Source organism: Pleurodeles waltl, unplaced genomic scaffold, assembly GCF_031143425.1.
Source record: "Pleurodeles waltl isolate 20211129_DDA unplaced genomic scaffold, aPleWal1.hap1.20221129 scaffold_67, whole genome shotgun sequence".
Classification (NCBI taxonomy): domain Eukaryota; kingdom Metazoa; phylum Chordata; class Amphibia; order Caudata; family Salamandridae; genus Pleurodeles; species Pleurodeles waltl.
In genome coordinates this window covers 1,027,560-1,048,429 of record NW_027150384.1, presented here as the reverse complement: position 1 = coordinate 1,048,429, position 20,870 = coordinate 1,027,560, and the positions used below count along the sequence as shown (strand labels likewise).

At 45.9% G+C, this 20,870-nt stretch overlaps 4 non-coding genes across 4 annotated transcripts; 2 read left to right on the top strand and 2 right to left on the bottom strand.

Moving 5' to 3' along the window:
- Positions 1-861: 861 nt before the first annotated feature.
- On the bottom strand, positions 862-944 carry TRNAL-CAG (transfer RNA leucine (anticodon CAG)). Its single transcript has one exon. It is a non-coding gene; the product is annotated as a tRNA-Leu (tRNA).
- Positions 945-5,458: 4,514 nt separating this feature from the next.
- Positions 5,459-5,531, top strand: TRNAF-GAA (transfer RNA phenylalanine (anticodon GAA)). The gene has a single exon. It is a non-coding gene; the product is annotated as a tRNA-Phe (tRNA).
- A 3,649-nt stretch (positions 5,532-9,180) lies between these two features.
- Positions 9,181-9,252, bottom strand: TRNAP-CGG (transfer RNA proline (anticodon CGG)). The gene has a single exon. It is a non-coding gene; the product is annotated as a tRNA-Pro (tRNA).
- A 1,652-nt stretch (positions 9,253-10,904) lies between these two features.
- On the top strand, positions 10,905-10,977 carry TRNAF-GAA (transfer RNA phenylalanine (anticodon GAA)). The gene has a single exon. It is a non-coding gene; the product is annotated as a tRNA-Phe (tRNA).
- The last annotated feature ends 9,893 nt before the right edge of the window (positions 10,978-20,870 follow it).

Here is a 20,870-nt window from a genome sequence, read left to right as displayed (position 1 = left end):
CAACATGTCTCACAGAGACAGGGCATGTGCTGTCCAGGTGGAACCTAAAAAGGACCTGGACTGCTCATCTGGACTCATGGAGTTCTGAACGTCCATGGCCAGACTTTATTTGAGAAGTCACTAAAACAGCTCTCTATGTATACTGGTCCTAGAGATGAGAAGTAACGGAATATGGATCTAAAGTGGTCAGATTACTTAACATTCGGAAAACTTGTTAAATAGCACCCACGTGGCGTGGGAGAGTTGTGAGGGCCTCTAGTAAACCCTAACTTTTTTGTAGTTTTACATAGCGCCAACGTAGCACGGGGCATTGCAGCGCTTTACATGAACACCGGATTACTTACAGTAGGTCAGAATTTAAGTATTAATTAAGTGATAATTTCTCTGAAAGAGTGCTGTCCAGTACCCACTAACTGTTATTTATTTACAACACTGAGAATATCTATTCAAGTTATTTCAGTAGGTTATGTCATTCATTTCTGAATATGAATTCTTGTCTGAAGATAAAGTGCCACCTTGCGGCTGGAAAATGAATGGTTGCTAGAAAGAAAAAGATAAACAGCGGCTCTGGGCAACAGCCTGAACATTTGTGCAACTGTCAGAGAAATATAATTTGGTTGGGACAAAATGTACACTCACGGTTTACGATGTCACTTCCCAAATCATTTTCTAAATACAAATGTATTCGATCTTTTCGAGTTCCTTACTCGAACTATTTATTGTTCAATAGAAAGATAAATCTTACACTTTGCTTACAAACTTGAATGCATAGCACTCTCAATTGTGACTTCCACCCGTGTTTCTACATGCAGACAGCCAGAACACACATGAAAATTTATAATATTCCAAAAGGGATGGTTGTGTCAGAAGTGGGATTCGAACCCACGCCTCCAGGGGAGACTGCGACCTGAACGCAGCGCCTTAGACCGCTCGGCCATCCTGACAGATGTACATAGCTCTTTCAAGTCGTTTTATAATATGTCACAAGAACCAAGAGTTCATGGATGGATTTCTTGTATCTGCGAACCACGACTGTCCCTTCAGAGGCCTTTGTGTGTCTGAATTGTACTCCGAGGGGGAGCCCCCCACTCTTTCAGCAGGTGCACGAGCCAGGCTGCCTTTGCTGCTATGAGCTTCAGCCTCCTTCAAAACCTTCGGAAAAGAGACTGCCAGGGGTGTCCCTGAGGTGAGAGGAGTCAATTAGAAGGTGGCTGGGCTGTGCTAACAAGAGTAACAGAAGGGGTGAGGGCAGGGTGGGATTGGTAAGGAGGGCAATGGCCGAAGGGTCCGTGTCAGTTGCAGTTGTGGGGGGCGCTTTTTAGGGCAGAGTGGGGGCCGATTTGAGATCCATTTCTGCCTGTTCAGATGCTACCAGCGGCCCAGTGGGGGTCTAAGCGGCCTTTCTGGAGGCCTTGTTACCTTCCCTTCACCAACAGGACAGGAGTCATCAACCCCAGCACCCCCCACTCCACCCCAGGCCCGCACATTGATCCAAAAAGCTAACTTGGGCCGGCTACGGGCACATTAATGTATGCAGATTGAGCATGGGGCCTGAACAGGAGTTGCCTCAATGATATTCAGCTGTGGTTCACTAGTGTAAAACAATCCATGCACCAGGAGTGCTGGCAAGGTTTACTTTTTTAAAAATCTCAGTGGAGCTAAGAAAACAAAAGTTATACTCATAGATCTTGACAGCTAGACAGATCATTCTGTTTATCCTAGGAGATTGATTTTAAATGATGGTACGTACTCAGTGCTTAATTTGTGCTTGTTGTTTCCGGTGTGGGGCGCCGGCACTTATTTTTGAGGGTCAGCACTTATTTTGTCTGCCTCAAGCATTTACTGCGAGCAAAAGACATATGGGAAAGACGGAGGAAGAGGAAAACGAAAAAGCATCACGAAAGGAGAAAGCAGAAAGCTGCAAGAGTGAGCTGAAGGGGCAGGGAGTGGCTGTAAATAGATTGAAGAGGCCCGAGGTGGCTTCAGGATTACGCTGCCTCAGTATTCCATCTTCGCACATTTAATTGCAGCAGCCACGTGTTTTCGAGGAGAGCTTTGAGCACAGGCATGTTTTTATTTACAAATTAAGCACTGTACATAGTATTTATACACTCTCACTTTCTCATGTACCTTAGGCTCCTATGTTAATGTTGCTTTAAGCTAGTGCCCAATAGAGTGTATGGTACCTCCTTATCTGAAGAAAATGATTTGAAATGTAGTATGCATTTCTTATGCACTTTACTTGCCTATCCTATGTGGATGATATGAATGATGGAATGTACTGTTTATGCACTTTCACTTTTTCATCGATTCTAGGTTTTTATGATAGTGCCGGATAATGCGCCATTTATCATCTCATGGCGGCGGGTGAATTGCTACAAGGTATTCATCTTAAAGGAGGTGGCTGACTTCATCATAATGAAATCCGGCACTTTGCTAACAGTGTAGCATGTTCACTCCTGATAGCAGCTCTTCTCACAACTTTTTCCACCGATTGTTGACAGGTGAGCTGTCCTAGAGTGGTCATCCTTAATTGCTTATACATAGGTAAATGGTGATTTATGATGAGAGAATGTATCTCTGTTTGTATATTTAACCTACATAATCTGTTTGATTTTATTTTGTTCTACTTGTGCAATATAGTGTTTTAGATATGGGCAGAAGATGATTTTTGATGTGGGGATGCGCCTTTGGTCGCATATATCACTTTTCTTATCTTCTTTTAATGTTTTGCCTGTGCAATTATTTTAAGTAATCACAATAAAGCTCATTACACACTTTTCTCAGTAAGGAGTCACACCTCGCTCTTAATAGGGTGGGAGGGAACAAGAGAATCAGTGTGCCAGCCTGGCTGTAAAGTGCTGGGCCGGGGGCTGGCATCTGCCCACAATGCCCACGCCTAGCGCCCGCCCTGCGTCATTACATAATCACAGCAGACCTAAGTGCATGGCATAAGAGGGAGCCGAGAGAGGTGCCTTGCTTTGTAGGAAAGCACCCCAGATTCTGATTGGCTAGAGATAACAGACTCAACCCTCACAACCAGGGAAGAGGGGGTGAATTCTGAGAGACCAGATAAGTAGACGCCCCCTGGCGGAGAGGTCGGGCATTGCACCTATAAGTGCTCCTTAAACCCTGTCGCCCTTTCATGCTGCTCTGGAGCAAACACCAGTCCAGCCCTGACCGGGCATTATCTCTCATTAATGCTATACCCTGACGTCATAACTATTTGGTGTCCGTGTCTATATCGAATTTATGTGGTCAAAAACCCCAACTCATCTGTGACTGACCTCTAAATAATTTACAAATATCTCTGAAAGAGAAACACATTTGTCTTTTTCTAATAAAAACCTTTAAGGCCCGGGTGAAATAGGGATTAGAGTTGCATTAAATTAACAGGCTCAGACCGTCGCAAGTAATAATGTGTGTAGAGTTGTGTGAAGGCTGTTGCCTTTCTCTCTGCAGCTTTGAATAAAAGGAATCAGATATTTCCTAAAATGAGACTCTCTGTGTCAGAAAACCAACCTCCTCCTCCTGTTCTCTGGGATTGCCAGGCTGTGTCCAAGGGAAATACGGACAAAAATAATATTCAGAATACTGTACATCACGAGGGATGGTGAACACAACACATCCCACATAACTCTCACACACATCTGGCTCGTTGGTCTAGGGGTATGATTCTCGCTTAGGGTGCGAGAGGTCCCGTTTTTAAATCCCGGACGAGCCCTTTAATATTTTATCATATCACTAAATGGATAATTTGAAAAGTAACAAACTAAAAAACAAGCGCTTTTAAGATAAAATACCCTGGGACGGTTTTGTATTTTAAGCCATCACGTGTCGCGCTGCAAGGAAGAAACGGAGCCCTGGACCAAGAGGCAGCTGCAGGGGCCGCCGGGAGGCAGGTCTCCATCACTGCCACATCAGCACCCGGGACATTTGTTAATGTTGCTTGGAGACGAATCTTATTACACCGGGGGCTGCACGTCTTTTGTTAAACCACACTGTGGGAGACAGCAGGGTGAGACGTGGGAGTGCACGAGTGTGAGACACACTGGGCAGGGGGAGGGGATTGTGAGGTCACCAGCAGCAGGGCAGAGACCCGGGGCACAAGCTGGGGTGGGCGCGGGTGAACGGAGCCCCCACACTGTTTTTAGAGCGTGGGCTCCGTTCCCTGTACCGGAGGCTGGCAGAGGCCGAATAGTGCCACCTTGGACTCCATTAAATTAATTGTACAACTTTACTTTGGCACAGAAGTTTTGAATGAAGTGCTTAGAGGCTCCGTCGTTCTGTTTAGCACAGTTAATTTGACGGGTATCTTTGGTGGCACAGCGATGGCAGAGGCTTATTTAGAGGTTTATTATGTAGCACGTCTTTGTGAGGGGTATATTTCGGGGCACAATAATGACACCAGGAATACTTCGAAGTGTTAGTCCGTGGCAGTGGTTGTGATGGGCATATTCTGGGCAAAATGATTCTAATCTGATATTCTGTCTCACTCTCCTGCCATTGAGTGTGGGCGGAGGGGTCCCCCATAGCGGCCACGTTTTCCAGACCCATCGTGATGTGTTGCTCCAGTCCAGTTTTATTTCTTTGAATTCTCGGACTTGTAGTCCTGTTTTATCATAGACTAAAAAAGACTACAAGTCCCAGAAGTCAAAGGAAAAATATGGCCTGGAGCAGGAGATGACGCATGGACCTTGGGAACTTGACAGGGCTGGTATCGACTTCCTCCACTGTCAGAGGGCCACTCAGGTACCTGGACCGGTGCAATGGACCCCTGGCTGAAGCGGGCACCCAGACCTCTGTGGAGAAATGTGTCTAGTAGGCTGTCTCCGGATGCTTGAGGGGGTGTCGCCTCTCTCACGCCCCCTGGGCTCTAGGATGGATCTACATTACCTGAAGAGTTTATATATAACCAGCTAAAAAGAAATAGCAATGATGGAAGGAGACAATAGACCCTACAATTTAAATTCTCGAAACTTCCTCGTGCCTGATAAGAGGACGGTGTGATCCATGACCTGCCTGCTCGTGAGACGCACGTGTAATACATATGACCCGTACTGCCCTGCTCTGCCCCCTCGCGAGTGTCTGTACTTATACACATGGGCACTGGAGTAACAAAGGCCCCCGCGGTGAAGAGGGAGAGCGAGCTCTAGGGGGCCCTAGAGCTCCCGCGTGAGTCCGGAGGGGGCCCCTGCGTGCACTGTGCAGGGAAGTACGGGAGGGGGCATGAAAGGGTGGTCCCGTGCAGGGAGAGGTCAGACACCTGTGAGGCTGGCGGCACCGGCAGGTGATGCTGGAGTCAGCTGGTGACTGAGGTCCGATGACAGAGCAGCCCTCCCGGCCAGGCTTTTTAGGGGGGGGCGGAGGGGGGAACCTGTAAACTCTTCACTACTGCACTGGACCTCCGGGGTGTTTTTCATGGGATCAGCACAGTCATTAAATGCGATCACAGGCCGCCGAAATAGCTCAGTTGGGAGAGCGTTAGACTGAAGATCTAAAGGTCCCTGGTTCGATCCCGGGTTTCGGCAGAAAGCTTGAATGAAAAACTTAGAAATATAAGACATTGTTTAAACAACAATAATATTATTTCTCTGTCGTGTCCCAGCTCCTCATTGGTTTGTGTCCTTCCTCCTTTGCCCCATCCCTTGTTCTTTCTTCCTTTTCTTTGCGCTCTCCCTTCCTCCTTCCCGGCCTTCCTTCCTTCGCTTCTCACCGCCCTCATTTCGTTATTTACACGTTTCTCATAATTCTGTCTCCCTCCGTCTCACCCCCATCGTTGTGCGTGCGCCTCACACCAGCGGCCCCATCACACTAAATGCGTGACAGATGTGCACCTAGGAGCTCAGTGCCACGTGCTGTGACGTTCACACCGTGGAGCACATTCCCCCTCCTGGGAGTAAAGTACACTCATGACATGCAGATCTGTAACAGCGGAGGGTGATCTCACGTGTGCCCTGTGACTGAGGACACACTCGACTCTCACTCACCGTGTGTCTGTAATTCAGGACACCCTCTACTCTCACTCACTGTGTGTTTGTGTACTTAAGGACACACTCCGCTCTCACTCACTGTGTGCCTATAACTCAGGACACACTCTACTCTCACTCACTGTGTGCGTCTATAACTCAAGACACACTCTGCTCTCACTCACTGTGTGTCTGTGTACTTAAGGACACACTCTGCTCTCACTCACTGTGTGCGTCTATAACTCAGGACACACTACTCTCACTCACTGTGTGTCTATAACTCAGGACACACTCTGCTCTCACTCGCTGTGCGTCTATAACTCAGGACACACTCTGCTCTCACTCACTGTGTGCGTCTATAACTCAGGACACACACTGCTCTCACTCACTGTGCGTCTATAACTCAGAACACACTCTACTCTCACTCAGGAGACACTCTACTCTCACTGTGTGTCTATAACTCGTGACACACTACTCTCACTCACTGTGCGTCTATAACTCGGGACACACTCTACTCTCACTCACTGTGCGTCTATAACTCAGGACACACTCTACTCTCACTCACTGTGTGCATCTGCTGTCACTCACTGTGCATCTATAACTCAGGACACACTCTACTCTCACTCACTGCGTGTCTATAACTCAGGACACACTCTACTCTCACTCACTGCGTGTCTATAACTCAGGACACACTCTACTCTCACTCACTGTGTGTCTATAACTCAGGACACACTCTGCTCTCACTCACTGTGTGCGTCTATAACTCGTGACACACTCTGCTCTCACTCACTGTGTGCGTCTATAACATGTGACACACTCTGCTCTCACTCACTGTGTCTATAACTCAGGACACCCTCTACTCTCACTCACTGTGTGTCTATAACTCAGGACACACTCTGCTCTCACTCACTGTGTGTCTATAACTCAGGACACACTCTACTCTCACTCACTGTGTGTCTATAACTCAGGACACACTCTGCTCTCACTCACTGTGCGGCTATAACTCAGAACACACTCTACTCTCACTCACTGTGTCTATAACTCAGGACACCCTCTACTCTCACTCAGGCCACACTCTACTCTCACTGTGTGTCTATAACTCGTGACACACTACTCTCACTCACTGTGCATCTATAACTCAGGACACATTCTACTCTCACTCACTGTGCGTCTATAACTCAGGACACACTCTACTCTCACTCACTGTGTGTCTATAACTCAGGACACACTCTGCTCTCACTCACTGTGCATCTATAACTCAGGACACACTCTGCTCTCACTCGCTGTGTGCATCTATAACTCAGGACAGACTCTGCTCTCACTCACTGTATGTCTATAACTCAGGACACACTCTGCTCTCACTCACTGTGTGTCTATAACTCAGGACACACTCTGCTCTCACTCACTGTGTGTCTGTAACTCAAGACACACTCTGCTCTCACTCACTGTGCGTCTGTAACTCAGGACACCCTCTGCTCTCACTCACTGTGTGTCTGTGTACTTAAGGACACACTCTACTCTCACTCGCTGTGTGCATCTATAACTCAGGACACACTCTACTCTTACTCACTGTGCGTCTATAACTCAGGACACACTCTACTCTCACTCACTGTGTGTCTATAACTCAGGACACCCTCTGCTCTCACTCACTGTGCGTCTATAACTCAGGACACACTCTGCTCTCACTCACTGTGCATCTATAACTCAGGACACATTCTACTCTCACTCACTGTGCGTCTATAACTCAAGACACACTCTACTCTCACTCACTGTGTGTCTATAACTCAGGACACACTCTACTCTCACTCAGGCCACACTCTACTCTCACAGTGTGTCTATAACTCGTGACACACTACTCTCACTCACTGTGCGTCTATAACTCAGGACACACACTGCTCTCACTCACTGTGCGTCTGTAACTCAGGACACACACTGCTCTCACTCACTGTGTGTGTGTAGTGTACACTGATGCACACTTTTAAGCATCGATTCTTCTATTTGCACTAGTGTTTCTTTTACCTCGTGGTACAGAGTATGCAGATCTCTGTGCCCAGAATATGCCCTTCACAGCACCGTGGTTCAGAATAACCCTATATAGTGTGCGGGACAATTACTGTGGCACCAAATATACAGGGACCGGAATGGAAACCAGGATCAGCTCAGTCTGGGCAAAAAGTTCAAGCCAAACCCTTTCCCATGCAGCCCGCATGGCAGTGCCAGGGGACCAAGCGGGCAGTCCGGCCCTGGCACATGCCTAGCAAGAGGACTGCTCTGCGGAATAACCCCAGGAAGCGCATCTACGGGGGTTATTGTGCCACCCAATGTACCCCGACGTTGGCACGGCACCTGCCAATCGGAACGGACACGTTCACCAGAATGATTGTGTCATTTCACCTTTAATGTGCCACGGAGGACGCCCCGGACAGCTGCACCGTGGAATGCACCATTCAGAGTTACCGTCGGTGGCACAGAAAATGCCCCTTTTAAATACGGTCATAAAAGTTATAACTTTGGCAGGTCTCAGAGGAGCGCCCCCTGTAGGAGGAGGGCCTCTGCTGCTCTTACTGTCCAGCCAGTGCTTAATTTGTAAATAAAAAGGTGCCGGTGCCCAAGCCCTCCTCTTAAATACGCGGCTGCAGCGTAATCCTGAACCCATCTCAGGCCTCTTCAATCCATATAAAGCCACTTCCTGCCCCTTCAGCTCACTCTTGCAGCTTTCTCCCTTTGTGACACTTTTTCGTTGTTCCCTTCCTTCGTCTTCCTCATTTGTGTCTTTTTCTCGCAGCAAATGCTAGAGGCAGAAGAATACTAGAGGCAGAAGAATAAGCCCCGGCCCTCAAAAATAAGTGTCGGTGCTCAGCACCGGAAACAACAAGCACAAATTAAGCACTGTGTCCAGCGCACTTTTCCTAGTGTGGCTCGCATTCACGTGCGCCCCCACAGCCCACTCAACAGCTCCACGAAGTGTAGCGCCCACAGTGAGTTTCAACTGCATGTAAGAGAAATCCTCTCTTCCCTGCTGATGTGGCAGGTGTAGGCACCCCCGCCCCCCACCCAACACACACACACACACATCTGAGTGTTGGGATGAGTGCGACATATTCTGGATTAAAATCCGAAACCAGGCCAGGGTCTTTTTAAAAGATGATGTTGTTTGATTAACCACTTGAAGCATCTGCTTTTTTTTAATTTAAAAAAAGAATTCCAAGGAGGGCTCGTCCGGGATTTGAACCCGGGACCTCTCGCACCCGAAGCGAGAATCATACCCCTAGACCAACGAGCCACTCATGTGTCATTGGAATGTGGACGTGTGTGAGGTAGGGTACAGAGCTTCTGATAGCAGCACTTCTGTTTTCACAAGGTGTCTGTTTCCTTTTATTCAAAAGCTGAAGGAGAAGGAAACTTCAATCATGTACCAAGAACACTGTGCGAGAGGCCTCCCCGTGGGTCTGTCACCTTCATACATGTGTGGCCCCATTTCACCTGGAACCCAAGGGTTTCAGTGGAGCAAATATGAAAATGTATTCCACCTACAGGGGTGTATTAAACTATTGCCCACTGGCATCAGAAGTGTTTCTCTTTTCTGCGGCTCACAGTACTTTTCAGTCTCTTAAAGACCACAGGCACCAAATAATGAATACGTCACACCCACGGTGTGGCACTAATGAGGGATAATGCCCGGTCCGGGGTGGGGCAGATGTGTTTGTTCCAGAGCAGCTGAAAGGGCATCAAGGTTTATGGCACAGGAAGAGGCGCAGTGTCCGAGCTCCCCGCCAGGGGGCGCCTACTTCTCTGGGGGGTGCGGATTCTTGCTCACTGTGAGGCCGTGTGACAGGTTGTGTCTGTCCTCTTTGGTCAGTCAGTGTCTGGGGAACGCCTGAAAGAGAAAGTCCCCTCTGCGGGGGTGGTGGGGACATCACACCTCCTGTTACACTGGACATCCCCACGCGTACACCCCGGAGGCAATGACGAGGGCCGAAAAGGACAGAGGCCGGGCCGTTATCGACGGTGGGTTCGATGCTTGAATCACCCGTGGAGTGAGATCTGACGAGTCAGACACCCAACGGGCCTGGTGAGAAGGGGGCGGTGTGGAGGGTCTGAGTAAGATCAGACACCGAAGGGGCCCATGAGAGAAGGGGTCAGTGTTGAAGGACTGAGTGAAGTCTGACGAGTCAGACACCGAAGGGGCCCTGGTGAGAAGGCGGCCAGTGTGGAGGTTACTGAGTGAGTTCTGACGGGTCAGACACCAACCGGGCCCTGGTGAGAAGGCGGCGCGGAATGGAGGGGCTGAGTGAGGTCTGACGGGTCAGACACCGAATTGGCCCTGGAGAGAAGGGGGCAATGTGGAGGTTACAGAGTGAGGTCTCCGAGGGTCCCATGGAGGGGAAGGCGTCGGTGTGCAAGCACCGAGTGAGGTCTCTGAGGGTCCCGATGGAGGGGAAGAGGGGCCGGGGTTAGGTCAGGGGCAGTTTCTCCTGCTCGGATGTGGTTGATCTTCGGGAAGTGTCGGAGCATCGATGGAGTTACCGCTTAAAATGTCAGCTCAGTCTCTGGTCTTCAGTGCTGGTCTTCAGTGCTGGGAAGAGAGCAGTGACCCCCGGCGAGGCTTCTGTCAGTGTAAGGGAGGGGGTGATGGTGGTGGATGAGTCCTGTGACACTAGGGGTGAACCCTGTGGCCCTGGAGTGAGAATTGTGACCCTGGGGATGATACCTTCGAATCTGGGGGTGAGTCCCGTGTACCTGGGGTGAGACCTCTGAACCTGGGGATGAGTCCTGTGACACTGGGGAGGAGACCTGTGGCCCTGGTAATGAGCTCTCTGACCCTGGCGGAGAGTCCTGTGCGTCTGGGGTAAAACCTGTGAACTCTTTAGTCCTGTACATGCCCCCCACGGTATCTGCAGTAAAATCATTATGATCACAGAGGAATACGTGGCCGCCGAAATAGCTCAGTTGGGAGAGCGTTAGACTGAAGATCTAAAGGTCCCTGGTTCGATCCCGGGTTTCGGCAGAAGTGTTTTATCTGTTCTTATCAGGCAAACATTGCATCACATTATTAGAAACCTGGAGAACCACAGGCTCTCGTATTCCACCTGTGCCCTCCTTCCACGCTTCTTCCCTTCTTTATCCCTCTTCCTCCCCACCTTCCTTATCTGCACTCCCTCGCTTCCCGCCCTTCATTCCTCCCGCCCTCATTGTCATTATTTCAGTCTCATCAACTTGTATCATTCCGGCACAATCATACTGCTAGCTTGGGAGTTTCCAGGTCTCCAGACACTGTATGCACACTCACGAGGAGTGAGTGACTCCACAGTCCCACTCTTGATGTGACTCACACACTGCAGGCACACTCACACCCAGAGTGACTCCACAGTCCCACTGTCTGCGATGTGACTCACACACTGCGGGTGCACTCACTCCCAGTGAGTGACTCCACAGTCCCACTGTCTGCGATGTGACTCACACACTGCGGGTGCACTCACTTCCAGTGAGTGACTCCACAATCCCACTCTCTGTGGTGTGATCCGACACTGCGGGCGCACTCAACCAGGAGCGGATGCGTGGCTGGGTGGGGCAGCAGGGATGGGGGGAGGGGATGAGGGTGAGGTGGGGGAGGAGGGGGACACGGGAAAAATAATCAAAGAATAATTTTTTTTTTTTAAAACGTACCTCTGCTCCCGTGCCATGCGCCGCTCCTCTCCCGTCGCTGCTGCAGACACAGGCTCCCAGCCTGCCCTGCGCCGATCCTGACAGCACTGGCTGGGAGCGCTCTTGGAAGCGCCCAGCCAGGGCTCTCCCTGGCAGACTGGGAGATTGTGCTGCTCTCTCCAGCCTGGCAGCAGTGCGCATGTGTGTTTGGCCGCCTGAGACGGCTGGCTACACATACCTGGGCAGTGAGGGGGAGTGCACAGAGCACTCCCCTCGGCCCGTCACCCCCCAGTGCCCCGCCCCTTTTACACAGAAAGGATAATAAACCAAGTTTATCATCCTTCCCCTGTAAAAGGATTTGCAGCGCTTGCTGCTGGCGGGGGGATGCTCCTCCCCATATTGAGGAGCCGCCCCATGTTTTCTTTTGCATTTGGATAAATTAAAGATTAAAAAAAATCTGTGTAGTCCGTGTTTTATGAATGATATATGCAACATTTCGGACAGTAACTATGCATTGGTCCCTCAACAACCTCGCTTATTACAGACCCGTCTCACACGGTGAGATCTCACACATTTGAGCTGTGTCTGTGGTGGGCCTTGGGAGAGGGTTCAGCATCCTCCAGAACCGGGGGTCTCCCTGTAACGCAGCCCCTGCAGTTTCTGCATCTTCATCCCCCAGACCGCCCTTTAACCACCCACTGAACATCTAAACGCCGAGGAAAACACGTGCAGGTTTGCAGAGCCAGGATCCATCCATCTCTCACTATAACAAATAATGGTGGTTTTACCATTTGTTTTTTGACACTCAAACCGCCAGGCACTCAGTCCTGGTCATATGTGAGGCTTTCATCCTACCTGACTTTTTGTTTTACAAGCATGATTTTTCTTTCTGGGAATTGCACTTTCTTACATTATTATGTGTTTATTTTTTATCGTTATAATGATTATTTGTTTGCTAAGGGCACGTGGCTTAACATTAGCTGATGGGACCAGTTTAAGGTTGTACAGGCCACTGTTGTTTCACAAATCATTGAAAACAGAGCTCTCAAGTCTCCCACTGTGCTCTAAGTGATGCTCTAGGCCGGGCCTTCTTCCCGTTGTAATGTCAAACTCATTATAAAGAGACATTGGCAAAGCCAGTGGGTCTCACCCATGCACGAGCTATTGACTTTGCCAATGTGTTTTTCATCCATAATGTACATCAGCATGGCTGCTGTTCAGCATGGCTAAGTTAGTGCCAAAGAGGAGAGTGGCGTGGAGTGGCGTGGAGTGGCGTGGCATAGTGTGGAGCAAAGTGTCATAGAGTGTAGTGGTGTAGCATGGAGTGGAACGACGTAGAGTAAAGTGGCCAAGAGACTAGTGTCGTAGAATGTCATGGAGTGTGGCAGGATGGAGAGGACTAGAGTCAAGTGGCGTAGAGTGTCATAGAGTGGAGAGAGGTAGAATGTCATAGAATGGAGTGGAATAGTGTGGAGTGGCATAGAGTGAAGTAAAGTAGCATAGAGTGTCATAGAGTGGAGGGGTGTAAAGTGGCATATAGGGTCATAGAGTGGGGTGTTTTAGAGTGGAGTGTAATAGAGTGGAGTGCAGTGGCCTAGTAGAGTGGAGTAGAGTGTCATGGAATAGAGTGTCGTAGAGTGGAGGGGCGTAGAGTGGAGAAGAATGTCGGACATTAGAGGGGTATACAGTGGAGTGGCATCGAGTGGAGTAGAGAGTTGTATAGTGTTAAGGAGTGGTTTAGGTGGAGAAGAATGTCATATAGTGGAGTGGCATAGAGAGGCATGGCATAGAGTGAAGTGTCATTGAGTGGAGGGAGGTCATAGATTGTCCTGGAGTTGCGTAGAGTGGCAAAGAAAGGAGTAGAGTAGAGTAGAATGGAGTAGAATGTCATAGAGTGGAGTGGCATAGAGTAGCATAGCATAGAGTGGAGTGTCATTGAGTGGAGGGCTCTCATAGATTGTCCTGGAGTTGCGTATAGTGGTGTAGAGTGGTATAGAGTGGAGTGTCATAGAGTAAAGTGTCATATAGTGGAGTGGAGTAGAGTGCCATAGAGTGTTGTGGAGAGTCATATAGTAGAAGATCATAGAGTATAGTGGCGTAAAGTGAAGCAGAGTGGCGTAGAGTGGAATAGAGTGACAGAGTGTTGAGTGGAGTACAATGGAGTGGCATAGAGAGGCATAGAGTGGAGTAGAGTGGAGTGGCATTGAGTGGAGGGAGGTCATAGATTGTCCTGGAGTTGTGTAGAGTGGCATAGGTAGAGTAGAATGGAGTAGAATGGCATAGAGTGGAGTGTGGTAGAGTAAAGTGTCATGGAGTGGAGTAGAGTAAAGTGTCAGAGTGGAGTGGAGTAGAGTGCCATAGAGTGTTGTGGAGAGTCATATAGTAGAGGATCATAGAGTAGAGTGGCTTAAAGTGAAGCAGAGTGGCGTAGAGTGGAATAGAGTGACATAGTGTTGAGTGGAGTACAATGGAGTGGCATAGAGTGTAGTAGAATGGAGGCGAATAGAGTGGAGTGGAGTGTCATAGATGGAGTGGAGTGATGCAGAGTGGAGTAGTGAAGTGGTGTACAGTGGCATAGAGTGTCGAAGAGTGTTTGAGAGTGGAGTAGTGTAGAGTGGAGGGGCAAAAAGCAGCATAATGTAAATTGAAGTTAAGAGTCATAGATTGGAGTAAAGTGTTGTGCAGTGGAGTGGCAAAGCGTAGAATGTAGTAAGGTGCTAGAGTGGCCTAGAATGCGTGGAGTGGAGTAAAGTGGCACAGAGTGTCTCTGAGTGGAGTGTCGTAGAGTGGCGTAGAGTGGAGTGACATAGAGTGCTGTGGAGTGCCATTGAGTGGAATGTCGTAGGATAAAGCGGAATAGACGGAAATAGGATCTAGTAGGGTGGCCTTGAGTCATATGGCATAGAGTCAAGCAGAGTGTCGTAGAGTGTCATATAGTGGAGTAGAGTGGAATGGAGAAGAGTGTCGTGGAGTGGAGTGGTGTGTCGTATACTAGAGTAGAGAATAGTAGTAAAATATAATTGAACTATCCATCTTTTGTCAAATTAATTTGGGAACTTCCCCTGTAAAATGACATTTAAATTGTATTTAGTTTCCACCCCTATTGCAGCCCTAAAATGTTTAAAATAAACTATTTGCCGCTATTTCCCTAAAATGTATTTGATGGAAATGCTCCAAGGTCCCTGTGAAGTTATATTAAATTTGTGGTGAGTTAAATGAAGACTTAATTTATGAAGTTGGGCGGGATTAGGAAACTCCACACTTTTCAGAGTAGGTTAAGTCTCCTAACTTTACTTGAGATAAGGTTTATCCTTTGTGGCCTTCCATGTATGATGTCCTGATGCAGAATGTCTCATGTAGGACATCCTCCAGCAAACACATGGAGGCAGGGCACCCAGGACTCAGGTAAGAGGAGTGGGATGGAGGGCTCTGAGCTGAGGCCAACTTACATTTATTTGTTTAAAGAACTTCATAAGCTTTGTATTTCGCAAAGCTGGAACAGTTTAGAAAATACACAAAATTGCAAATTAGCTGGCTACAACTGAGTCGTGCAGAATAGTCTAGTTGTGTAAAGTGCAGTGGCATAGAGTGGTGCGGAGTGGAGTAGTGTGGTGTGCAGCTGTGTAGAGTGGTGAAAAGAGCAGAGTGGTTGTGGTGTTATTACTATTTCTTTATTGTGTTTATCTCAGCATGGTTTCCCTTTATATGTATTGTGTTTCTTTTAGTTATGTATTTCTCTTAGTTGGTTTCTCCCAATGCTTCCCCTGCCTTCCTTTAGGCTCATAGACTCTCTGGAATTTGGAATGCTGGGGGAGTCTGGGAAGGAGATGTGAGGAGATTGGAGGATCTTGACTTGTGGGTGGATGAAGTTTCTTTTACGCATCAAACTGGAAATAAACGTACATTTAATCAACTACAAGTGTCAACTTGAATTTCTGCCTTGGATGACAGATTCACTACATTTTGGCGACGAGGGTGGTTCGAGACTTCTGAAACTGTACCTTGGAAACTTCAACATCTTCATTTATTCAGCTTCTAACGTTAAGAAAAAAAAAGGTACTGTAATTTTTTTTTCCTCTGTTTTTTGTGGCTCACATTTTTTTTATTTTTATTTTTTCAACCTGTTTTTGAGCCACATGGTAATTCTTTTCGTGTCTATTTATAAATTTAATAGACGCGTCTTTCAACTGTCTCCTTTCCTCGTGCCTCTGGAGACGCGTGCTGTTGATTTTGTTGCCAAAGCAACTTGAACGCAAGCCTTTCTTTCCCGGCCGCGCTCTCTTGAGATACACGCGCTGTTTATTTACCTGCTGTTGAATTTGTTGCTATGGCAACGTGAACGCGTGCCTTTATTTCCCGGCCGCGCTCTCTTGAGATACACGCGCTGTTTATTTACTCGGCTGTATTCAAGGGAAACACGCTCCACAGGGGATACGACGACTCGTTTTTCAACTCGAGTTATTCAACAAATAAACAGAGTTTAGCTCTAAATTATCCGTTTAAAATTGCTATTTTATTACGTTTATTTTTGGAAACAAGTTGGCCTGCTCTACTCTGTCATTGTTTTTTTCTGGATATTTTATTTCTTTTAAGTGGCACTTCATTTTCTGTGTTACATTTTTTTGTACAAACATTTTTCTTTCCCTGCAATAATAAGTGATTATGCAGAACATTACACCTCCACCATTTTTTCTTGCGCTTCCTGGAGAACCTCCTATATCGTGGCAAAAATGGAAAAAGGTTTTCCTGACTTACATGCACGTCTGTGGCAGCAACCTATCCTCTGAAAGAAAGACTTCTGTTTTACAACATTGTCTTGGTGCGGAGGGTCAAGAAATCTTGGAAACTTTACCTGCAATAACAACATCAGATGGTGCGGAAGGTGACAACTCTTTGAATGAATTTGATTCTACTTTACTTAGACTGGACAATCACTTTCTTCCCAAAGTTTCTATCATTTTACAACGTTACTATTTTGGGAAACGTTAGCAGATGGATGATGAATCTATTGAAGATTTTGTCACAGCTTTACGCAAACTAGCTTCATCATGTAACTTCGGAGAAAATCTAGAAGAACGTATTAGAGACCAATTCATGCTTGAATGTAAATGCGACAAAGTAAGAGAAGCATTATGGGTCAAAAGTGATCCATCACTAGATAAAGTGTTAATCATTGCTAAGCAAGTTGAACATTCGATGGCTTGTATTGATAATTTGAGGAAATCCAAAGGTGTTTCTATGGAGGTCCAAGCTATAAATACAAAAACTAATAACAAGTTTCAAGCAAACATTAGAGCAAAACTGATGTGTTTTAGGTGTGGTACTACAACTCATTTAGCTAATAGCCAAGATTGTCCTGCTATTCATATTATTTGTAACAAATGTTCCAAGAAGGGACATTTTGCTAAGTATTGCAAATCATTTTCTAAGTCTAAAGTCAAAGTTCAGGAAATTGATTGTAATGATGATCGAGATTTTGTTCTTCAGATTATTTATGATGTTAATTGTGTCGCCATTAATACTTGTCAGTACCCTTCGGATTTTGTGGATGTCAACGGAACATCTATTTCTATGATGATGGATTCGGGCGCAAAACTTTCCTTAGTATCAGTTTCGGATTTCACTAAGCATTTTAAGGGAAGAGTTTCTTTACTGGATCCTGATATCATTCCCTACAGTTATGGCGGTAAACCTATTGAGCTCAAGGGTTACTTTGAAGCCGCCATAACCTTTAAAGGGAACACAATTTCAGGGAAAATATATGTTCCAGTTGTTGGTGACACAATTCTGAGTTGGCCACATCAGAAGATGCTTGGGATTATATTAAATCCCAATTCTATTCCTCAAGTATTAGTTCAAAATGTTTGCAGCATCAAAGACGACATCATAGGTGAATTTTCTGATGTATTTTCTTCTAAAGTAGGGTGCGTTACGGGATACAAACATCGTATTTGTCTTAAGGAGGGTGTCAGCCCTGTAGCGTGCAAAGTAAGAAAAATTCCTTTCACTTTACAAGACAAGGTTAAATCTGAATTACAAAGGTTACAATCTGAAGGCATCATTGAAGAAGTCGAGGCTGCACAATGGGTCGCCCCCATTGTTGTTGCTGTGAAGAAATCGGGAGATATTAGACTTTGTGTGGACCTTAGACATCTCAACAAAGCTGTGATTGAAGACAAATTTCCTTTACCAAACATAAATGAAATGGTCTGTCTTTTAGGAGAGGCAAAATATTTTACGACATTAGATTTGAGTTCAGCTTATCACCAAGTTCAATTGTGTGAAGAATCAAAATTGTTGACATCTTTCATCACTCCCTTTGGTGTGTTTAAGTTTAATAGGATGCCATTTGGTTTGTGCTCTGCTGCTTCTGTATTTCAAAGACTAATGTATCATATTCTTGGGAAAACTGATGGTGTTAGATTTTTTCAAGATGATGTTCTCATTTTTTCTAACACTCTTGAACAACATCTTTCCAAAGTTAGAGAAGTCTTAAAACAATTTCGTAGTAAGGGAATCACACTCAAGGGAGAAAAATGCAAGTTTGCATGTTCAGATATCACGTATTTAGGACATGTAATTTCTTCTCAAGGTGTTAAACCGAAAGAGGATCTAGTTAAAACTGTAGTTAATTTTGCGGATCCTGTTATAAGAGAAGATGTACAAGTTTTCTAAGGCATGGCGGAATTTTATTCCAAATTTGTTCCTAATTTTGCCAGTAGGTCTTGCTGCATTAGAGAGTTACTTAAGAAAGGTGTTGATTTTGTATGGTCAGAGGCTTGCAAGAAAAAATTTGAGGATCTAAAAAATGCACTATCTTCTGCTCAATGTCTCAACAGTTTTCGCCCAGGGTTTCCCTGTTGGATTATAACTGATGCCTCAGATAAGGGTTTAGGAAGTGTTCTTAAGCAAAAGTATGATGGTAAGGATGTTACTATTGCATTTGCTTCCAGAGCGTTAAGGGGAGCGGAGTCGAGGTATTCCACCATTGAAAAAGAAGCACTAGCTATCTACTGGGCTATAAAGAAGTTTAAACAGTTTCTATGGGGATCTAGGTTTGTTGTGCAATCTGATCATAAGCCTTTACAAGAGATTTTTGATAAGAAGGGTCTAGACTGTATTTCTTCACGTATTTGCAAGTAGATTGTTGGTCTTCAAGACTTTCAATTTTCTGTCAGATATGTCCCTGGATGTGAGAACCGCACAGCTGACTGTTTGTCAAGGTTAAGATCTTTTAGCTGGGACCAAGATACGGATTGTAGCACATGGTGGGTTGATGAGGATGTGAAAGTGTGCATTTTGACTGATGGTTGTATCACGGAAGATGAGTGGTTAACGGAGTTTAGTAATGATACTAGCTTGAAACGGGTAAAGGATTTGATCGAATCTAATTGTGTTCCTGCTGACTGTGATGAAGAGAATGTGTATAAAAAAATTTGGAATGAACTTTCAGTTGAGAATGGTTTGGTTTTTAGGAGTGGAAGATTAGTACCTCCATCTGGTTTGCGTGAAAGATTGTTACATCTAGCTCATTTGGGTCACTATGGTATTTGCAAGACAAAAGAACGGTTGAGAGAATTTTATTGGTGGCCGAGAATGGATTTAGCGTTGGAAAGAGTTGTTCGCGACTGTGTGGAATGCAAATTTGCAGATAAAACTTTCAAGTGTAGGTCACGTCCATTAGAAATCAGGAAAATTCCTAATGAAGTGTGGGAGGATGTTGCAATGGATATTATGGGTCCTGTTGTGTGTGGTTCAACTTCTAAGTATATTGTTGTTGTAATGGACATGTTGTCTCATTGGCCAGAATCAATTACTAATTTTCTTTCAGGGGTATTTTCTAGAGAAGGATATCCCAAATGCATCATAACAGATAATGGGGTTCAATTCACCTCTAAGCACATGTCTGAGTTTTTAGCATCTAGAGGCATATTGCATAAGAAAAGTGCTCTATATCATCCTGAAACTAATGGTATGGTTGAGCGCTTTAACAGGACATTGAAGGAAACTATTCAAGTAGCAAGATTAACAGGATGTAATTGGATGGAAGCTGTTAAATCTAAAGTTGAGAGTTATAGGTTTACACCACATTCCAGTACTGGCCAATCTCCATTTGTATTGTTCAAGAAAAGAGTGCCTAACACTAGCATAAATCCTTCAAGGGTGAATAAATATGTTAGTAAAGAGTTGAACCATGAGAAAATTAAAGAACTAGCTGTGACCAGGGATGAGATTTTACAGGAAAAAAGGAAATTGACATATGATCGTCGTAAAGCAGTCAAACCTCTTGTTGTTGCAGTTGGTGATTCTGTAAAGATTAAGTTGCCGAAAATAAATTGTGCAACATTTTCTCATTATAGTAAAATCTTTAAAGTTATCAAAGTGTTTAAAGGTGCTATTAAAGTGGATGATGGGTGTATTTGGAATTTGAATAGAGTTGTGAAGATGTAAAAAAATATATATATATATATGTATTTATTTATAATTTAGGGGGAAGATAGTGTGGTGTTATCACTATTTCTTTATTGTGTTTATCTCAGCATGGTTTCCCTTTATATGTATTGTGTTTCTTTTAGTTATGTATTTCTCTTAGTTGGTTTCTCCCAATGCTTCCCCTGCCTTCCTTTAGGCTCATAGACTCTCTGGAATTTGGAATGCTGGGGGAGTCTGGGAAGGAGCTGTGAGGAGATTGGAGGATCTTGACTTGTGGGTGGATGAAGTTTCTTTTATGCATCAAACTGGAAATAAACGTACATTTAATCAACTACAAGTGTCAACTTGAATTTCTGCCTTGGATGACAGACAGTGGTGTAAAGTGGTGAAGAGTAATGTGGTGTGGAGAAGAGGGACAAAGAGGACACTGGTGTAGAGTGGTGGATTGAAGAGTGTAGTGGTGTAGAGTAAAGTGGTGCAGTGTAGAGTAGAGTGCAGTGGTGTAGAGTAGAGTGGTGCGGAGTAGAGTGCAGTGGTGTAGAGTAGAGTGGTGCAGAGTACAGTGCAGTGGTGTACAGTAGAGTGGTGCAGAGCAGAGTGCTGAAGAGTAGAGTGCAGTGGCATACAGTGCATTGGCATAGAGTAGAGTGCAGGGGTGTAGAGTAGAGGGGTGCAGAGCAGAGTGTTGAAGAGTAGAGTGCAGTGGCATACAGTACAGTGACATACAATGCAGTGGAATACAGTGAGGTGGCATACAGTGCAGTGGCATACATTGCATTGGCATACAGTGCATTGGCATTGAGCAGTGTGCAGGGGTGTAGA